Source organism: Ictidomys tridecemlineatus, chromosome 13 (genome assembly GCF_052094955.1).
Source record: "Ictidomys tridecemlineatus isolate mIctTri1 chromosome 13, mIctTri1.hap1, whole genome shotgun sequence".
Taxonomy (NCBI): domain Eukaryota; kingdom Metazoa; phylum Chordata; class Mammalia; order Rodentia; family Sciuridae; genus Ictidomys; species Ictidomys tridecemlineatus.
The window spans coordinates 77,264,359-77,286,357 of NC_135489.1; the positions used below are offsets into that span (position 1 = coordinate 77,264,359).

General features: G+C 35.6%; 2 pseudogenes; one reads left to right on the forward strand and one right to left on the reverse strand.

Moving 5' to 3' along the window:
- The first annotated feature begins 6,650 nt into the window (after nucleotides 1–6,650).
- On the forward strand, nucleotides 6,651–10,156 carry LOC144369928 (heterogeneous nuclear ribonucleoprotein U pseudogene; annotated as a pseudogene).
- Nucleotides 10,157–21,121: 10,965 nt separating this feature from the next.
- LOC144370180 (ras-related protein Rab-6A pseudogene) lies at nucleotides 21,122–21,786 on the reverse strand (annotated as a pseudogene).
- Between the last annotated feature and the right edge of the window lie 213 nt (nucleotides 21,787–21,999).

The window sequence follows — 21,999 nt, forward strand, 5'->3', positions numbered from 1 at the left end:
GTGACATTGATGGTCTTGTAAGAGCTATACAATTTTCCTAAATGTATACCTATAACTGCAGCAGTTCACCTACTTCAGAAATTTGGAATTCTGTTCATTTGTTATCTTTAAAACCACCTCAGATTTAAAGGCTACCTTATTGTATGTTTCAAGTGTATTATAACAGTGTGGTAGTTAATAAAACACTATTTTTTAAAAAACAAAACAAAACAAAACAAAAGAATACCATTAAGTTTAGGCATAAACTTCATTTTCTATGCTGTACGATAGGCACTTTGAAATTCGGTACCTATCTCCTACTTATTTCTCCTCATTTATTCCAGACATGATTTGCTTCTATAATGTTTTCATTGCCCTTGCATCCATCATCAATACTAAAATTACAGTAAACAAAATTTTATTTAAACGATTTGTCTTGGTTCTGAATTTTAACAACAGCAAAATAAATAATTTAATTCTTTATAAATAAAGGTAGTACAGGAGATGAAGAAGTGTCTTTCTGAATGGATGCAAATCTATATTCCTAATACTCACAAGAGTTATGCCTGACATATAATAGTGAGTAACTGCTAAACATTTTGAACTTAATATAAGCTAAGTGCAGTGGCACACACTTCTAATTCCTGTGGTTCCAGAGGCTGAGGCAGAAAGATCTTGAGTTCAAACCAGCCTCTGCAATAGTAAAATGCTAAGCAATTCTGTCTCTAAATAAAATAAAAGATAGGACTGGGGATGTGGGTCAGTGATCAAGTGCCCCTGATTTCATTCCCTGGTGCTCAAAAAAAAAATCATGTCTCTCTCTCTCTCTCTCTCTCTCTCTCTATATATATATATATATATATATAGAGAGAGAGAGAGAGAGAGGGAGGGAGATGGGCAAGGACATAATGATAGTTTGACTTGTTTTTAAACTTTACATTAGTGTAAAAGTGTAAAAGTGATATACATTGAGTATAACAATTCTGATTCTGAATTTTTCCTTTTCTATAATTAATCATATGTGGTATGATAATCTTTTAGGATGCCGGGCAGCTACAGCAAAGATGCAGATCCCAGTCAACCACACCATCTTAAGGATAAATAACCAAATTCTGCATTGTACTGTATTGGTAGGCTGGACTGTTGAGTAGATTAGGTGTACTAAATGCATTTTGACTTATGATATTTTCAACTTTCAGGGTAATTGAAAATGAACTGAGTACTAGTGAAATTGGATTATCCATGAACCTCTTTATGTATGGATTCCCCAAGAGTATCAGGTTTATATCACCTATTTCTCACAGTCTTTCTTATTCATCCCTCTCCCCCAAATTTGGCTCCACAGAGGTCTCACCTATATATGCTAAATGTCAAGTTGAATGTTTGGAATTCTCAGTAACTCTGGATTTCCCATGATGGTGTGAAAATTTACAATTATGCCTTTATTCGCTCTGGGAGAATGATGTGGTGTTTGGGAAAGTGGAAGCTTATGTAAAAGCAAGACACATATAACCACAAAAATAATGAACCTACATAAATTATTGCCAAACAAAATTATTTGAAATATCTAAAAGCAACAAAAACACTAGCTATCCTTAAGATTTAATAGTGTTTTGTTGTTGTTGTTTGATAGTGTTTTTCAGTTACATTAAATGGTGTCAAGAGGTCTTTAAGATATATGCAGGCTGGGGTTGTTGTTCAGTGGTAGATCACTTCCCTTTCATGTATGTGGCACTGGGTTTGATCCTCAGTACCACATATAAATAAATAAATAAATAAATAAATAAATAAATAAATAAATAAATAAATAAATAAAATGAAGGTTTAAAGAATATATGCAATAGGGCTGAAGACAAAATTTTAACTTGTACTTGCACATGCCTAAGCAGCTGAAAGAATAAACACTGACAACAAGGAGCAAGCAATCCAATCATAAACCTCCAAAACAAAAGTGTGCAAACTCTAAATTCATGAGGGACAAGTATAAATTCCATAGTTAAAAATTAGCATAATCTCAGGATATTTTAGACAAGCAGAAATCTGTTTTAAAGAGAGAGATGCCTTTTCCTAGTGGGACCATACAGTGGATCCCATTTAAATGCATATTACACATAAAGATTAATAGGTGAGGATAACTGGGAGAGTATAGGATCTGGAAACCATGGCACATGAGATTTTCAAGCTCCAATGTAATAGAGAAAAAAAATCTATATAGCTATGTTGGGATCAGGAGATTTAAAGATAGGAGGAACTGATTTTGCTCAACAAAATAAGAGCTGTCCTTGAATGAAAATTGCTGCCTTAGTGAGGCAGTGAGCTCTTTGTCACTGACCATATTCAAGCAGGAAATGTATTGCCATCTTTGAGAGGTATCACAAAGTAACTCCTGCATTAATTAAAGGGAGTGTAAATTCTCCAAATGATCTAAAAGATCACTTGTATCTCAATGATTTTTTCCATTAATAAATGATAAGTTAACCCTTCTGCAAGTACACACAAGGCATATTCCCAAAGAACATGCTAAAAATGTTACAGACTGACCAAAAATAGTTCATAGGTGTTAGCTATATTATTTCTTGACACAATTTTATGAGAGTGTGTATATATAGTACAAACAGATTAAGCAGACTCACAAGTAAAAGTTTGTAGTGACTCTGAGAGGAACTAAATATTCTTTCTAATTTGAGATTATCAATTTAAAAAGTTTATTCTACTAAATAAGATTTCTTAAATCTTGATATATTCAATGAATTAGAAAAAAGACAATCTTATTGGAATAAAATGTCAAAATTAGAAAGCACATTTTTATGATGTCTATCTTTTGAATCACCTACAAACAAGAAAAATTTATAAAGTTTGCATAATTTTTCATAGGAAATCTAGGGACTTCGCTTTATTGATGAAATAATTGAAAGCAATTGCTATAAAATATTGTGCTATTGGCATTTATTATAAAATATAGTTTAACTTATTAAACAAAATAATTGAATACAGGAAGCTCACTGAGTACAAGTGCAGAGACTAAAGGAGTCCAAAGCTAGTTCACTAACACTGTTTGTCTTTTAGCTTAAGAAACAAAATTCTAACAAAAACATCTCACATCAATCATCTTTCTTGCTAAAATTCACTGTGATACTGCACTGGCTAATTCTTACCTAACAGATAGTCATACTATTATTGTTAAAATTTGGTGCTTGTGAAGAAAAGATAAAAAGATTGCTAGTGCTAATCTTGTTTATTTCAGTGAGTCTTTAGAATCTAACAATGCATTAACCCCATAAAATTGGCCTGAAGGAATCATTTGCTGTTTAAAACAGTGAATATCGAAATACCAGAAAACAACTTAGATATGATTGGCCTTTAAGCTTTATTACTTTAGGCAAAATGACAGGGTAGTTTGTATGGTTTGCAGCTGTCAAGAACAGAGTCTTTGCTAATGCAGTTTACAATGATAAGGAAATTCTTCCTCAGGCTACCCACTGTTGAAAAGATTGTAACATAAACACATGTCACCAAGGACTTGATTTCTAGTTAGACAATCCCTTAAGAAATTTATGATATACCATCCTGCAAGTGTTCAAATCTGAAGTTGAAAGATTATATCTACATAATAATTATCCCAAGTCTTTTGTCTTAATATACTCTATTTCTTCTGTATCACAAATTGTACTATTGTAATAGAGAATCTATTTTCCTTAAAATTGTTGAAACATTTCAAGTATCACTCATGTTTTTAAAAAGAGAAAACAAACTGGTCTTTAAATGCACAAAGAAAAAAATAGCCTTTCTCTTCATGGTGTGCAGTAAGTGAAATGTTTTGTATTTTAACTTTCACTAGCATAGCAGAACCACCCTATCTATAGCATCAATAAAGAGCTACAGCTAAGCATCACCTGCACTAGGTTTAGAAAAAGACCATAAAGAGTCTTTATATTTTTCTTCATTTGCTCAATTAATGCAACATATTTTTGCAACTTCCAAGCACACCTCATATTTATATTTTAGTCTTGGAGAAAGTACCCAATACTTCAATGAAAATCTCATAATGTGTTTTAGACAAGTTATAGAAGATAATGATAAACATTAAAAATCAACACTGATGCCATACAATGTACATACAAAATTATTTATATCAACTGTGATGAATCCTATATTCAAAATATTTAATGTTTAAAAATGATTTTACAGGTACATTTCTAGTAGATCACAATTTTTCAAGCAGTCAGAATTTATTCCATTACAATGCAAAGAGTTTAGGCAAAGAAATTGATTTAACCTATATTTGGCAGCCAATCAGTTGTGAGAGCAAATACACTACTTGAGTAAGTAATCTAACTTAGTTTTCATAATTTTAAATTTTATGTTAATCTTAATATCAATTTTGCATGTAGGAGGTTTATGTAATATAAAGAAATACTGATGAGAACATGTTAAATAAGATGTTTTTATTTCATGCTAAGTGAGGCAATGAACTATGATCTAAAATAGTAAAAAACTACACAATTTTTTTAAAAAAGACCTGCTTTAAACTCCCTAAGCAAGTGTTTCCTATATGTAATATTTTCTCTTGGTGTATATGTACTTAACAATAAATATTAATTCTTTTGTAAAGAAAACTAAGTTAGGCACACTTAAATATATATATATATATATATATATATATATATATATATATAGATTGATTTGAGTCAAAATAGTTTAGCCCCCCATCAGGTCTTCTAACATATTTTTCCATTCTACCTATGTGTACCACCAATGATCAATATTTTGCATTGTAAAACCTGTGGTATTTTCTTGATTCTATCTTCTAAATAAGTTCACTCATATCATTAGGTAAAAGAGGTAAATACTTAAAAGGAAGAAAGTGATTCACTGAAAATATTTTATTAAGTTGTATATGGACTTGTGGCTTGTATTGAAAGACCCCCAGATTCCCCAACCTGGAATGGACCACGCAAGACACTGGATGCAAACCGCAGGAGGATTTATTCTCACACAGGTGCCCGTGGGTGCACAGCAAAACCTCGGTGGGAGCTTCGGTGACTGGCACACCCAGGCTCCAGGGTACAGAGTTTTTATAGGGAGCGGGGGTCAGTTTTCAGCTTAGCATAGCAACAGCCATTCTATAGGTTCCTCGGAATTCAGTCCTGGGGTCACCTGGGGGGTAAACTTGTTTTTTTTCCACTTTATGTTCTCAGAAAAGAAACCCATAAATTACATCCCGTCCTTATTGTTCCCGTTTTTACCCTATTTCCTCAGGCTTGTCTTTCCCAGGATTATCTATATGGAACATCTGGCGGTGGCATTGTATAGCGTTTGGAGTGTTACATGCAGTCGGGGAGTGCTACGTGCGGCTGGGGAGTGCTTGTGGGGAGTGCTTTGTGCGGCTGGGGAGTGCTTATGCATGGGGACTTTCTAGAGGGCGCGGGGGTTAGAATTCTTAACGTTGGGTCTGGGGCCCTGCAGTCTCTCGGTATGAATTAATAAAATATGGGCATATATTCGACCATCCCTAAAAAGTGACAAATCAGCTGCAATTGGAGCTGTGATTGGAATCTTTTGAACAGTATGAATACTAGAAACATTTATAACCTTTATGAATTGGAATCTGTTGATTTTAATGAAGTTTGTTTATGATAAAGTTGCTTCTGGTAAATCTTGGTGATTTCTCACCAGCATGATTCATAAAGTCCTGCAGCATATGCTATTTTCTCACATAATGTGAGACAGCTCAACTAACTTGTCACCACTTTTAATTTATGCTTTTGATAAAACAGCTTTTAAAAATCAGATATAGCTGGGTATTTTTTTCCAAATATAGTCTAAATTTTTTACTTCATAAAAAAGTGCTTAACACCTATAACAGATAAAATAACTTATAGCATCAAAAAGGACTATGAAAAATAATCTGAAAATGATTCTGAAATATCCTCATTTTTTCCAGTGCTTTCCAGGGAATCATTTCTTTTGGACTGAAAGCATAAACACACTTCCTCAGCAGCTAAAATCCTTTCAAAGAACCTGACAGATGTCACTGTGTTTCTGAATCTAACATAAAAGAAAAACTAAGTTAATAATGGCAACTCACGAGACTTTTACAACACAGTTAACCTAAAGCAGGAAAAAATCCTGCATCTTTCTTACTGGAAAATATTTTAAAGTGAACACTCACAGTTAATATATATATATATATATATATATATATATATATATATATATATATTCATTTTTTTTTACTCAAAAGTTTTTCTTGCACTAATTTTTTTTTAAAAAAATGTCCAGCTTTCCTTGACTCCTTCCTCCACCAAAAGAAAAGGTTTGTGAATACTACTTTAAAAGAATGTTTTGTTTTATCTCCTAAAATTTGTTTTTAAAACTACATTTTATGAAATTAACAAGATATTGGAAAATTCTAAAAAATCTTGGATAGACTTCTCAATGCATTTCAGTATATTTTACTTAATATACATTTCTAAAATAATAAAAATAGAATATTTTTCCATCCTCTCAGATAAATAACTGCTCAAAGTATAATCTGCAGGAATTTGAATTTAGGCACCGTTCGACAACCAGGCGGGTCCGCTCTGCAGCAGGAACCCATCTCCAGCCGCAGCTGCCGCCACCAGTGGCCGAGGGAGCGGAGCCGAGGTTGAACCAGCACCTGTCGGTGAATCAGGGCCCTCACCATGAGTTCCTCGCCTGTTAATATTAAAAAGCTGAAGGTGTCAGAGCTGAAAGAGGAGCTCAAGAAGCGGTGCCTTTCCGATAAGGGCCTCAAGGCCGAGCTCATGGATCGACTCCAGGCCGCGCTGGACGACGAGGAGGCCGGCGGCCGCCCCGCCATGGAGCCCGAAAACGGCAGCCTAGACCTGGGTGGGGGATTCCGCCGGGCGCTCGGGAGCAGGCCTCGAGCAGGAGGCCGCGGCCGGCGGCGACGAGGACGAGGAAGAGGAGGAAGAAGGGATTGCTGCGCTGGACAGCGACCAGATGGAGCTAGGGGAGGAGAACGGGGCCGCGGGGGCGGCTGACTCAGGCCCGATGGAGGAGGAGGAGGCGGCCTCGGAAGAGGAGAACGGCGACGATCAAGGTTTCCAGGAAGGGGAGGACGAGCTCGGAGACGAGGAGGAGGGAGACGAGGAGGAGGGCGCGGGCGACGAGAACGGGCACGGGGAGCAGCAGCCTCAACCGCCGGCGACGCCGCAGCAACAGCCCCCACAGCAGCGCGGGGCCGCCAAGGAGGCCACGGGGAAGACCTGCGGCCCCACCTCACTGTTCGCGGTGACGGTGGCGCCGCCTGGGGCGAGGCAGGGCCAGCAGCAGGCGGGAGGACAAGGCAAAACAGAACAGAAAGGCTGAGATAAAAAGAGAGGTGTTAAAAGACCTTGAGAAGATCATGGCCGAGGATATTTTGAGTACATTGAAGAAAACAAGTACAGCAGAGCCAAGTCTCCTCAGCCACCTGTTGAAGAAGAAGATGAGCACTTCGATGACACAGTGGTTTGTCTTGATACTTATAATTGTGATCTACATTTTAAAATATCAAGAGATCGCCTCAGTGCTTCTTCTCTTACTATGGAGAGTTTTGCTTTTCTTTGGGCTGGAGGAAGGGCATCTTATGGTGTGTCAAAAGGCAAAGTCTGCTTTGAGATGAAGGTTACAGAGAAGATTCCTGTAAGGCATTTATATACAAAAGATATTGACATTCATGAAGTTCGAATTGGCTGGTCACTGACTACAAGTGGAATGTTGCTTGGTGAAGAAGAATTTTCGTATGGGTATTCTCTGAAAGGAATTAAAACATGCAACTGTGAGACAGAAGATTATGGAGAGAAGTTTGATGAAAATGATGTTATTACATGTTTTGCTAACTTTAAAAACGATGAAGTAGAGCTCTCCTATGCCAAGAATGGACAAGATCTTGGCGCTGCCTTCAAAATTAGTAAGGAAGTTCTTGCTGGACGACCACTCTTTCCGCATGTTCTCTGCCATAACTGTGCAGTTGAATTTAATTTTGGTCAGAAGGAAAAGCCATATTTTCCAATACCTGAAGACTATACTTTTATCCAGAATGTCCCCCTAGAGGATCGAGTTAGAGGACCAAAGGGGCCTGAAGAGAAGAAAGATTGTGAAGTTGTTATGATGATTGGCTTGCCAGGAGCTGGAAAAACTACCTGGGTTACTAAACATGCAGCTGAAAATCCTGGTAAATACAACATTCTTGGAACAAATACCATTATGGATAAAATGATAGTGGCAGGTTTTAAAAAACAAATGGCAGATACTGGAAAACTGAACACACTGTTGCAGAGAGCCCCACAGTGTCTTGGAAAGCTTATTGAGATTGCTGCCCGCAAGAAACGAAATTTCATTCTGGATCAGACAAATGTATCTGCTGCTGCCCAGTGGAGAAAAATGTGCCTGTTTGCAGGTTTCCAACGAAAAGCTGTTGTAGTTTGTCCAAAAGATGAAGACTACAAGCAGAGAACACAGAAGAAAGCAGAAGTAGAGGGAAAAGATCTACCAGAACATGCAGTCCTTAAAATGAAAGGTAACTTTACTCTACCAGAGGTGGCCGAGTGCTTTGATGAAATAACCTATTTTGAACTTCAGAAGGAAGAAGCTCTAAAACTTCTGGAACAGTATAAGGAAGAAAGAAAAAAGGCACTTCCTCCAGAAAAGAAACAAAACACTGGCTCAAAGAAGAGCAATAAAAACAAGAGTGGCAAGAACCAGTTTAACAGAGGTGGTGGCCATAGAGGACATGGAGGATTCAATATGTGTGGTGGAAACTTCAGAGGGGGAGCTCCTGGGAATCGTGGTAGATATAATAGGCGGGGCAATATGCCACAGAGAGGTGGTGGTGGCGGTGGAAGTGGTGGAATTGGCTATCCATACCCTTGTGGCCCTGTTTTTCCTGGCCGAGGTGGCTACTCAAACAGAGGGAACTACAACAGAGGTGGAATGCCCAACAGAGGGAACTATAACCAGAACTTCAGAGGACGAGGAAACAATTGTGGCTATAAAAATCAATCTCAGGGCTTCAACCAGTGGCAGCAGGGTCAATTCTGGGGTCAGAAGCCATGGAGTCAGCATTATCACCAAGGATATTATTGAATACCCAAATAAAACGAACTGATACATATTTCTCCAAAACCTTCACAAGAAGTCGACTGTTTTCTTTAGTAGGCTAACTTTTTAAACATACCACAATAGGAAGTGCCTGTGGGTTCCTTTTTTAGAAGCTTTGTGGGTTGATTATTTTTCTTTTCTTTTTTGTACATTTTTAATTGCAGTTTTAAAGTGAATCGTAAGAGAACCTCAGCATTGTGCACGATAAGAGAATGTGTCAGTATTTCAGGGTTCTACATTTTATCTGTAAAATGTGACTTTTTTTTATCACAACAAAAGTAAAATGTTGCTTTGTACCTGGTGTCTTTTATTAAGAATTTACTCCCCTATTTCTAACAGAGAATAACAGTCGGGAGTCATTGTCACAATATAATAGAAACGTTAGCAACCAGATTCATGTAAGGACTAAGTGGTCCTCATGAATTGCATTAAGACTCTGTACTGCTCAATATTACACTCCATCCTCTCTCTAGTTTGCTGGGTAGTAGTGGAGGGGATAAGCTAAATAGTAATTTCCAATAAAGACTGGGAAGGCTTTTTCAATTTAAATGACAATGGAATTGGCATAATTGGGAATGAAGCTAAAACTTGGAACCAACATGGAGAAGATGGAGTGTATGTAGAAGGGCTGTTAAAAATATAAAACTTGGTTGCATTATTTGTGGAGGCTCAAACTTGTGAAAGTTAAATACCATAATTTTTCCATTTGTTCTGCATTTTGATTCTGAAAAGAAAGCTGGCTCTGCCCATTTCTTATTAAAAAAAAACTTGTTGTAAATCCAGTTGTCTAATGGGATCTATATGAAGTTAGCTATGTCTGTATACCCTTCTCCCACAAAATACTGTATAAGTAGTGTGCTTGTAGTAGTTAACTCCACCATCTTTGTAAGCTAATGAAATTGTGAGTCACCCATTTATATCTTAATTTTTAATCATGTCAGTTCTTGAATGGGTATCTCCTTAGCCTGCTGATTTCTTTTTCTTTCTAAAGAAAGTGGGTGGAGAAATTAATTTAGACGTTTGTTTGCAATAAAAAGAATTCATTTTACTCGTGTTTTGGGATTCTCGCCATCAAGGTTCAAAATCCCTTTATACAACTCCCAAGAGGAGAAATTTTAAGTGTGTGCTTTCTGGACAGCTTTATTCTTCACTCTGTACTTGGAACATTTAGGTTTTAAAAATTTAAATGTGTACTGATTGATAATATGAAGTAAAGTTTGATTTCTTCCTTTCTCCTCCCCCCCAGGCTGCTTTTAACATTTAATGAGGGGAAAAGGTACTGTCTGGGAGAAGTTAACGCTCACTGTATCATCTTTATGAAATGCTAATGGCTGTCCTCAACTGATAATTTTATATACATATTTATGATACCTGAAACTCCAGGAACAGATGCTTTTAGAAGCCATCATGTAAGCCAGTTGTTGATTTCACTACTACACAACACTGCTAACTTAACTGTAGCTATGTGATAACATTAGATCCCCTAATTGTAATTTTATTGGGTTTGCACAGAACACTTAATCTTCTAAAGGACCCTCACTGTGAAGCGAGGAATCAGGAGTCAAACTGTAGAACTAAAATTTGACTTCAGTGTAGTTTTATTTTTGTGTTTTAGGCTGTTTCTGGTAAGTTCATGTTTGCTATATTTGAGTGTTTATGATTTTATTTTAGCTACTGTAAAATCAGATTTTTAAACTTCATTTCATACTCCTAGGAATTTTTTTGGTACAAGTTAGTTTTTTGATGGTGATGTAGGTTCACTTGAAACTTTTGGGATGAAGATTTGATCACAATAGAGATATTTTAACAATATGAAGTAGGTTTTTGTATGTTTAGCAATTACTGCTAGCAATCACTGGCATGAGTTAACTTTTCAATATACATTGTGAAGGAAGATTTCATATACTTAATCAATGAGGAAGGTTCCAACTTTAATGCTCATCAGTTTAGGTGTCCTACAGTTTATTTATGCCTTTCAAAAAGTCTTAAGTATACCTTGTAGTTAAATTGCCTAAATTAATAACCGCAGCAGGAAAAAATGGTCAGATAATACTAGGCAGGCCACCATAGCTCCCAGATTAGCAAGGAGTGGGGACAGATGGGAGAAAAAAATGCTGTCTGGATATGTGTTAAACTTCTAAGAAGCAGTTTCATGATTAGGGTTGTTTATACTTGTGTGAAAAATAATCTTAGTAGTTAAATTTAGAAAAGGGGATGTACCAACTAAACAAGCAAAGGGGAGGAAAATAGGTAAGTTAATTTCAAAAAATGTCAAGTTTTGGCAGATATAAGACTTTGTCCTTCACCCCTCCTAGTTCCTGCCCCCAATCCATGGCAATACAAAAAATAAAAAACCTCAAACAACACTTAGTTCTGAACAAATCCTGACTTGGGGGAAAGCTTGACCTTACTTTTGGTTCAAGGAGTGCTTTTATGTAGCAAGTTTTGCAGCTCTTAGAATGTAATGTGTTGAGCCAAAAATGCGGGGGGTGGGGAAACAGCTCAGTTAAATAGAGCACTTGTCTTACATGTGCAGGGTCCTAGGTTCCATCCCAGAACCCTTAAAAAAAATGTTAACATAAATATAGACATTTATAGGGAAAAAGAAAAACCAATAATGCAAGATAGAAAATAACTGTCAGCATAGATTTCCTTGGTATATAATTTTGTCTAGCCTTTGAAGGGCTCTGGCTCTGACCTTTACAAGGGCAGTGACCAACTTACACCCTTAGTGGCCTTGTGTCCAGACAGCAAAATAAAATCCTATAATGGAAGATTTCAACAGCAAATACAAGGGAGCAGTCTTAAAAAATTTGAAAGCATTTTTTTTTTAAAGAAACGTAGCTAGAAGTATTTTGAGAATTTTTTTCATCTGGGTATTTTATATTCATGGATAAACTTTAAAAATGTGTTCAGTTAGGTGAATTGGATAACATTGTCTGTAAATTGTAGAACTGAGAAATTTTTTTTGGTCAAAACTAAAATGAGCTTTAAACAACTTTTCCATAATTTCCTTCCCATATATAACTAAAATATTGTTTTCTAAAAAGAGAGAGAATGAAACTTGTACCCAAGAATAATTCAATTAGTCACTCCCTAGTCTCCTATCAGATGTTTTCTCTGGGAAGATAATGCTATATTGTTTCTGGAGTTTTTTCTTTCCTCTAAAGTTTTTGAGACGGTTTGAGTCTAAAAAGTCCATAATTCTGCAACTGAGATTGATTGAGGCAGATCTTGAAAAACTTAAACCAAGTTTTAATGTTTTTAGTAATAAAAGCAAGGGTATATATGTTAAGGGTTGGCAATACATTATAATACCTATGCACTGGAACTCACCTAAGCATAAATTATAAAGGAACTGTTAGTATTTTCTATTGGCAATAAAAACTAATTAAATTATGAATTGCCTAAATTTACCTAAAATGTTCAGTAGAACTACAGTACTCTTCATATGTGGATGACTTTTAGCTTGGATTGGGGAGAGGCATAGTTGTCATTCCTCCCAAGTTTTTATATTTAAAAAAAATAGATTTAGCCAGGCTACCGCTTTTTTTTTTTTAACTTTTTAATACTCAGGTTTTTTTGCTTAATACTAACACTATTAACAGGTACCTTTGTAAGAGAAGCATAAAAACACTATGCATCAAACTAGTGCTGGAGTCACCTTTGTTTTAACCTTGGTATTAAAAATAAGCCCTTTGAGAACTTAGAAGTGAACTGTAGTACTTTCTGAAGTAATATTCATCCCTTAATATTGGGTAGACAAACATTAAAGCTAGAGGTCACCAGCTATCTTTTTGCTAAGTATATACTAGTTTATTTGGTGTTAACACATCAGTCTGAGATTGTGCAAAACAGGACCATGGGAAATAAGAACTTAGGTGGGAAATAACAGAAGTTTGGCACTTAACATTAAGAACATTTTCACATCTTTGCTCTTTAGCTAAAAATATAAGGTGATTTAAGTTTGACTCATTTCTCTAGGAACTTATTTATTTAGATCTATATAGGTTGGAGATTGAAAGGATTATATTAATAAAGCTAACCTTGAATTAATTATAAAACCCCTTTGTATCTTATGAAGTTCCCATTGTTGATAAAATAGCACTGAAGATAAGTGATAGGTTAGGGCATCAGTAATCCTTGCTTGGTTAGGTGAGCTTTTAGCATAACTTAGTTGTTAGAGCAAGGAACTTAAGGCATTACTTTATAATAGCCTAATTTCCTTAGAATATAAACCTAAGGTTTCTTTTTCATTCCAGGATTCAGCATACATTTGAGGTATGGGGTTTTGACTTTTTAACATCTTAATCTGTGGGTACAAGAAAATATACTGTAGTTGAAAGAGATGAGGTAATGACAGATGAGGCTAGCCTCTGGAAAAATGTCTTAAAAAGGCTTGGTTCCTGTGTTGCACTGTTAAAATCACCATGCTTGGTGATGGCATAATCACGAGCATGTTCTGCTTGATAATATGCAGTACTGAAAGTTACTCAGGGATTGCAGGCTAAAAAGCTAAAAGCATCTAATATGTACTGAGTTACTTTTTTTTTCTTGACAGTCCCATTTCATTGTACTATGGGAAATAGAATCAGTTTTGCCTAATAAAATGTATGTGGCAAGCACTTGAAACATTGCTACAAATGGATATTAGCCAAAAAATTTAAATGAAATGACCACTAACAAAGATGGCTAGAATATACAAAAGTGTGATGTAAATAGTGTTAAAGCCTACAGAGAAGACGAAATTAATACTTAATGATCAGAAGTTATTTGGCAGTTTCTAAAGGTACCTAGTTAAGAGACAGTCATGGACAAGTACAATAATAAAAGGTTCCAACGTACTTTATTTTTTATTTTGGAAAAGTATAATAAAGAAAAAAATGCTGATTTAAATTTCATCTCCTTTTCCTTAGTCTGTCCATGTGAATGTGCTGTGTGGAAGAGTAAAAGGGCCCAACTAAATGTGTTCCAGTGATTCTAATAGGTATTCCAAATTAATTGATGCTTGTATATTTAACAGTTGTTATGTTAGGATTCTGGGATCAATCTTAAATAAAACTTATTAAAAGATGAAAAAAAACAAAAAAAAAAAGAATTTGAACTTATACTTCAGAACTCAAATGACAGAAATGAAAAGATACAACATCAAACTTATTAGTATTGACATACAACTACAGTATAAAAGTCTTGATTGAAAGATTCATTTTCTGACCAATATGTTAATTCCAAATGTTTCAAATTCATCAAAAATACTGTAGAAGAACAATTCCATATACAACCCATCACCACCATCAATCATCAGATTTTAAGCTATTACACAAAAGAAATCAGGTTTCAGATAAGTAGAATTTTTTAAAAATCTCATGTTAAACATTAAAGTTTTCTGATGCAATGTCTTAGCTATACCTTTATGCTTTCACATCAGTAATTACTTAAGCTTTAATCACTTTAAGTGAACATAAAATAAACTCTAACAAAAAACAATACAAAGGTAAAATGTGGGCATGCCAATTTCTTTAATGTTAGAAGCATGAGGAATTTCTAATCTTGTAGGTTTGGGGACATTGCTATTTAGGGGTTTCCCCATTTTTTCACAAGATAAGTTCATGAATTAAATCCCACATTGATATGATACCTAACTCAGTGCCTATCACATAATAACCCAATAGGAGGAAATTTTGGTGAAATCAAGGCAGCAGAGAGAGGTTCTTTCTTCCTCCATGCCTATGCTTACTTTTCTAATGAAAATTTAAAAGAAATTCTTACTTTATAAAACTAAGATATGAAACATAAAAATAAATAAAATATTAAAATTGCAAACAATATTCTTAAATAGTTCCACTTGCTCTTTGCTTGATAGAGCCTGTGTGTTCCTGGCAGGGTGCCCAGCATAACAGATATACAACAACTTTATGATCAATGAATGTAGGGTGTGTGTGGCTTGTTCAATAAGTGACTGCTGAACTGAACTGAGCAAGGTAAACACTTAGCTCAGACAAAAAAAGGAAATGTCAGTAATTAGTTTTCTAAGTCGAAATAGTATTGTTAATGCTAGAAAGTAAAAAATGCATTTAATTGGTTTTTCAGCAGCTAGACCAGTGAATAATACACAATAAAATATTATCCCCTAAAACTAGTCATTTATACAGACTGGAAATTGAAAAAGATGAAAGTGTACTGTTTGGATTATTAGGTCTCATTGAATTATGGCTGCAACCTGTGGTGATTAAAGACTAAACCACAAAATCCAATTTTGACAATAACTGCTCCATTAGATGTGAACAAGAAAATAAAATAGCAAATTCCACCAAGAAACTCACTGCCCATCACCAATACCCAGTAACACAAATGGTATGGCAAGCTGTCAAGAGTAAAGTATGCAAATGAGATGCCCCAGCGTCTAATATTAATGACTCTTTAACTTTCAATATGTAGGAAAATATATACATTTGATTAAAGCCTATGAATCCTGTTCCAATTACAGCATTATAATTTAGGCTTAAGAAAGTGTCTGATATGTCTATCTCCCCCACTACCTTGCCTCTTCCTTTCTGCAGACATGGAGGGTAGAAACATCAAAGGTATTAACATAATGAACATTATAAAGAAGAAAGCAACAGGGAAAAAGTCTATTTGCAATATGGTTTACCATGCATAGCTTGGGGAGGAGGGCAGAATCTCCTGCAGCTGTGTGGGCTAACAGATGCAGATAATTAACTTCTATCTCTGTTGTGTTCTGGGGGACAGTTAAAAAGGCTGGAGACTTTTACTAAAAAGAAAAATGTTGTTTTATAAAGTAGTCTTGGTGTTTTGCTAACATTGGATTTGAATTTTGAAATATAGAAACAATGTATAAGATCTTTGGGCTACTTGGGAATACAAGAACACAAAAGCCTCAAAGAGCGTTAATCTTAAAGGATGTCTGTTCAGAGAAAAGTCAGATGACTAGGGAACTGGACATTAACAGTTTTAATAAAAAGTAAAATAAAAAACAGCAGGTACAAATAAGATTTTGTATTAATCATTACAAGCCAAGATTCAAGTAGACACCCCATCATTTATAATCCAAAATTTAGAATTAATTGTGCTTTCTTTATTGCTTTCATTATCTCAATATTCTACTCAAAAACCTTCTCTACTTATTTGTGTAGATGTATTTTGTAGGCTCCACTTTCAAGGACCCCTTAACTGTAGCTTCTGCCTTTGTAATGAACCCTATTTTCCATTACAGGCTGTCCCAGATTTGTGCACAAATGAATAACAATACTTACCAAGAACTGCTGTGAACCTATGAAAAAAACTACACAACTTGCAACTCTGTGGAGAAAAATACACAAGAACAAGTTGGGGGAGGGAGGTGAAGAAGAAAGGGAACTATGAAAATCTTTTAGCCAAGGTTTCCCTTATGAAAATATCTTACACAGTGGAACTCTCTTTCTTCAACCCTTATCCCACCCCATTATTGGTCTGTACTACAGTCAAAAATTCCAGCAATTACAAGTTCATTTGAGCTGAGCTAAGGAGTAGGCTGTTAAAATTATAGGAAATACAGCTGCCAGAATGAGGTAGCTATCAGTCATTGTCACATTGTCCTGAATGAATTCAATCAAGTCTCTTTAAATAGCAAAGAGCTGTTACCCTGAGGGAGTGGGAAAGGCTGGAGATGAGACCCAGCACCCTCAACTCTACTGCTTTTTTCAAGGTAGTTAGCAGCACAGAAGTCTTGGGATATGATAGAGAAACTGAGCTGTAGAACCAAGAAACTGACATGTAAAAAGTGGTGTAGAGAGGGCCATAGGCTAAATACAAAGCTTGACTTCCTCTATCACTTTATCTTCTTGTCCCAAATCCACCACAACTTTTCTGACCCTCTGCTTCTACAGGCCCCAGAGCGCAGGCCAGTGCTGTCCTAGGCCACTTTGACTACTTAAGTAGGTTAATTACAGTATCTTAGGCTGGCTCAGAAATCTCATTATCATGTATATAATCTCTAAAGTCCTAATAATTTGAAAACATATCCTTAGAACACACATTGTGTATGGGACCTACTTGTCATTTTCAACATATAACTCCTACCCAAACACCCTAGTTAGACTGGTGTCTTCTGTTTTGCAAATGTTACATGTTTTTTATGTCACCATCCATTGAACTCATAAAATATCTCCCTTGCACAGATTGTGGTTGCCCTTCTTTTCACACAAGTTTTAATTTTTCTTCAATTCCAAATCAAGCCCTACCTTTTTGAGGCCTAATTATATTACTCCAACACTCACCAAATACTCCTTTTTCCCTGAACTCTTACAGCACTTACCACACAATGTTCATAGTTATTTATTCTTCAGTGTGTTCACCTTAACTTTCTGAGTATAGACTGTGAGCCAGCAGTCCACAGGCAGAAATCATCCATTCATCTACTTAAGCATTCAATAAGTATATACTTTGTACCAGCAGCTTTCAAGGTTTCATAGCCTAAGGATCATCAAGTAGTCACAGGACCATGAGATGTGCTATAACTGGGGTATTCTCAAGGTGACATAAATGCAGGTGGATGGCTCTAACTGGACTAGGGTAGTACAGGATTGGGGAAAGTTTCAAAAGATGTCACCTGAGTTGAATATATGAGACTAAGCAAAAGTGTATCAAGAAGTTGTTAGCCCTCTGAATTTCGATGAGATGAAGCAAGTAGTTAGGGTAAAATTGCAACTGTGACTACATTAGGTCTTAAACTAAGGCAGTGGTATTGAGGGACATTCAAAAATATTTTTAGGAGGTAGACAGTACAGGACTAATAGACCAAAAATAATGATAATGGCTATCATTTATTCATCACTTACTAAGTTCAAATCAATGTTAAAAGCACTTTGTCAAGGCTGGGATAATGAAGCTCAGTAATGAAGAATTTACCTGTTATACACCAGGTCTTGGATCTGATTCCCAGCACCATAATAAAAAAAAATGCTTTATCCACTTAATCATTTGATTTAATCCTTACTGCAAATTTGTAATGTAGATAATAATAGTATTCTCATTTTACAAGTTGGAAAACTAAGATAGTAAAAGCAAGTGATGTTACTAACTTTACATGACATATAACTAAAGGAACTGAAATTTGAACCAAGGCAATTGAGCTTCAGAGCCCACATTCTTAAGTGCTTTAACATACTATCATCAAGGACAGGGAACCCAGATAACTGTCAGGTTACTGAGAGAGAAAAAGTACAGACAGAAAGTAATACAGTGCATAGAACTTAAATACACTGCTTGTGCATTTGCTAATTACTGCAGCTCCTCATCTCTAACTTTGAAGGAAAATTGTTCTCTAAAATAGTGTCCCATCAATATCCCTTCTACCAACCAACAATGCCTAAACTAAGTTGCTATCTTTGGCTTTAGTTCATTTCTCTCTCTCTCTCTCTCTCTCTCTCTCTCTCTCTCTCTCTCTCTCTCTCTCTCTCTCTCTCTATCCCCCTCTCTCTCCATTCATTTTCTTGAATGGTACTGGTAACCAAACAGGTTCCTGATCTTGATCTCAGTCTGTCTGAGCACTTAGCACATTTAGCCTCTGCCTAAAATTATCTATGAATATAGTTTATCATCTTTATTAGATGAAATTCCTGATGGAAAGAAACAAATTTTGTTCAACTTTGATGAACAACAATTAGTACTCAATATTTTCTCATTAAAAATTAATTGGCTTGAACATAAAATACAGTATTTCTTGAAGTTTCTACTGTTTTCACTCATCTCTTAATTGTCTTCATTTGTCATCTGTAGTACTTTATTATTTCTTTATTTTATATTAATCCTTTTAAACTTAAAATTCATCTTAAAAAAATTTATATTCCTAAAAGTAGAAAGTTAATATGATTTACCATAAAAAATACATGAAATAGATATGTAATTCCTAAATCAAGTAATGCTTATACATACCCTAACATCATTCTATTTATTAAACATACCACACTACAGGATAGATAGATCTTTGCATTTTTTTAATTGAGGTAAAATTCTCATGACATAAAATTTATGGTTTTAAAATGAATAATTCAAATTCAGGGCATCTAGTGCATTCAGAATGTTATGGAATCATGCCTTCTATCTTTTTTTTTTCTTTTAGCAATAACATTCTATTATAAAAGCACTTTACAACTGCATCTCATCTTTGAGTATAAGTTACAGGTATGTGGGCTAATGATCACCTGAAAACATTTCTCTATTCAGATCCATAATCCAAGTTCTCTCTGAATATTACAAGGTGACAATAAATGAGAAGTGAATGAGGAAGAGGAATAGAGGGGAGCAAGGTTTTCTGAGTTAAGGGTTTTGTAGCAATGAGGAGACAAGGAAGTATGAAGTTATTTTGTTGTCTTTTTTTCTTTATACTGTGTTAAGTAATGCTTACAACATAAATTCAGCAGGCTTTTCATGAGCTTTAGCTCAGAAATTTTTTTCCTGCAAACAATGTATTTACATATGTGTTTATTAACTTACACAGCAATCTCACAGTAACTAGTAAAGATTAAAAGGGTGCACTCCTAGTATATTTGTTTGCAGTGTTTTAAGAAAAATGCATATTGCCATGGTGATGAAGCTCTAAATGACTCACCAAATTATCTAAAAATTCAAATCTAAAAAAAGTCAAAGAAATAAATATCACCAAAGAAAAAAAGATTAATGGTAGCTTAAATATAAAACTAAATCACTAGTTAATTAACCAAACAATACAGATCTAATAAAAAGCAAAACCAGCTTGAAAGACCCAACATTTTTAAAAAACGCTAAAAAATAAAGGATAAATCTGCATAATATTGACTTTTATTTCCATTCTCTCCTTTCCCTTTTCAATGTTCTTATCTACCTCTAGGAGCTTACAAAAAATTATTTTCATTTTAATTTTTACTTAAAATGTTCAGAGTAGGGTATTTGCTATTCTGTGAGGGTTTTGTGGGTAAGCTTTAGGTATTATTATCTCTATTTTTCATAATTTTGATCAAGTCATCAAATTTAATACTTCCACTGTTTCTTAAAGGAATTTGATTTTCACAATGCCTTGCCTGCATAGCATTTTTTAAAAGAAAGAAAATACAAGCAAAATCTGTTGCTTAAAAGGGTGGTGGTATAGTTTTTTGTTTTAAAACAAACAATAGCTATATCAACAATTTTAAAAACTTGAGAGAAAGAGTTAATTAGAACTGATTTTATGATGAATAATTAAACATTAAAAACCTGTTGTCAAAAGCTTTGTAATGTTTTGAACAACCAATAAAAAAAAAAATAAAAACCTGTTCTGAAGCACTAGGTTATTTTTTTTTCTCCCAGAGTCTAATAAAGTACATGTGAAAAAGTCATTTGTCTTGGTCAGAAATAAATTTTATGCTCATCTACTTATAAGTACTCAGTATGTTCATTAGGATTAATTTTGAGCATATACCAGAACCCTTTCCTCATTTAAGCATTGTCCACCATGTTTTGACCTCAAAGAAGGTCTAAGTAATTTATATCTGTGCTCAAGAATAATTTTGGACATCTTGGCCTAAAGCAAGTGGCTATCTGTAAAATTGAAGGATAATTCCAATGGGTTTGCTGCATTACCACCTCCTGTTGGTTTTGTGAGAGGATGAGAATAGGGAATGCAGATAAGAGAAAGTTAAGAAAATCAGGGAAAGATCAAGTAGGTAGTGTAAATGCTGCTGAGAACATATTGCTCCTTAACCAAGCCATGCTCATATTGTTGAGATTTCCATCATTTTAAAGTACATTATCATAACATTAAAAAAGAAAAATGTTAAGAAAATGTATCTGATATTTAAGGTTATCACTGGAATATGCTGGAATCTTTTGGTTCTTTGTAAAATATAAATAATAAAGACACTGACTTTTTTGTGCATGTGAAGCTAATGAATCATGTCCACGATATAGGCAGCAATGATGAATTGCAATACGTTATTACTAAAGGGAAAAGGTTCAAGCCAATATTCACACTGCAATCAATGAGAGTAAAGAAGGCCAAAGCAGTGAGCTTCTGGAGAAGGGTTGAAGATGCCATGAGGGATTAGCAGGAACAGCTTCCTTCACTGACTGGATGCTCCTGAGGCTTTTCCAGTTTAATATCAATCATATCTTCTCTGCTTCTGTCCTGTGTGCTTTCCATCCCAGGCAAAGCCGCTGGACACGTCGGAAGAGCTGCTTTACATTGTATCCTGCTTCTGCTCTGGTTTCAATGAACATAACATTCAGCTCTTTGGCTTCCCTCTCTCCTTCCTCAATTGAAACTTGCCTCTTGTCAGCAAGATGTTTTATTTCCTACTAGCATGGTGATAACATCACTTCCTCTTTCTGTTCTGACATCATCAATCCATTTTGTATTTGCTGGAATGAGTTAACTTTTGTCATATCATAAACAACAACTGCCAGAGTGGAGTCACGAATGTAGCTAGGAATCAAGGTCCTGAACCGCTCTTGACCTGCTGTGTCCCATAACTGCAATCATACTGTTGGATCCTCCAAGTACATGATTTTTGATAAAAAGTCAATGCCAATTGTTGCCTGATAAGTGTTGTCAAAACTGTCATTCATGAATCTGGTGATCAGGGACGTTTTTCCAACGCTCTGCTCTCCTAGGAACACCAGCTTGAATTTCCTCAGCAGATTTTCAAAGTGTCCACCCATGGACATCATGGAGCCAGAGGAGCTACCACTTTCTCATCCCAGAGACCTCCTGGACCACGCTGCTCCAACCAGCTGATGAAGAAGGCGAGCAGAAGGGCGGGCCCCTGCAGGGGCAGGCAAAGGAGCAAGGCTGGAGGGCAGCAGGACTCTCCATAGCACACAGCCGCCTTCCTGAAGAGTAGCCTAGCCCTGAGGAGGCCAGCCTCAGTGAAGGGAAGG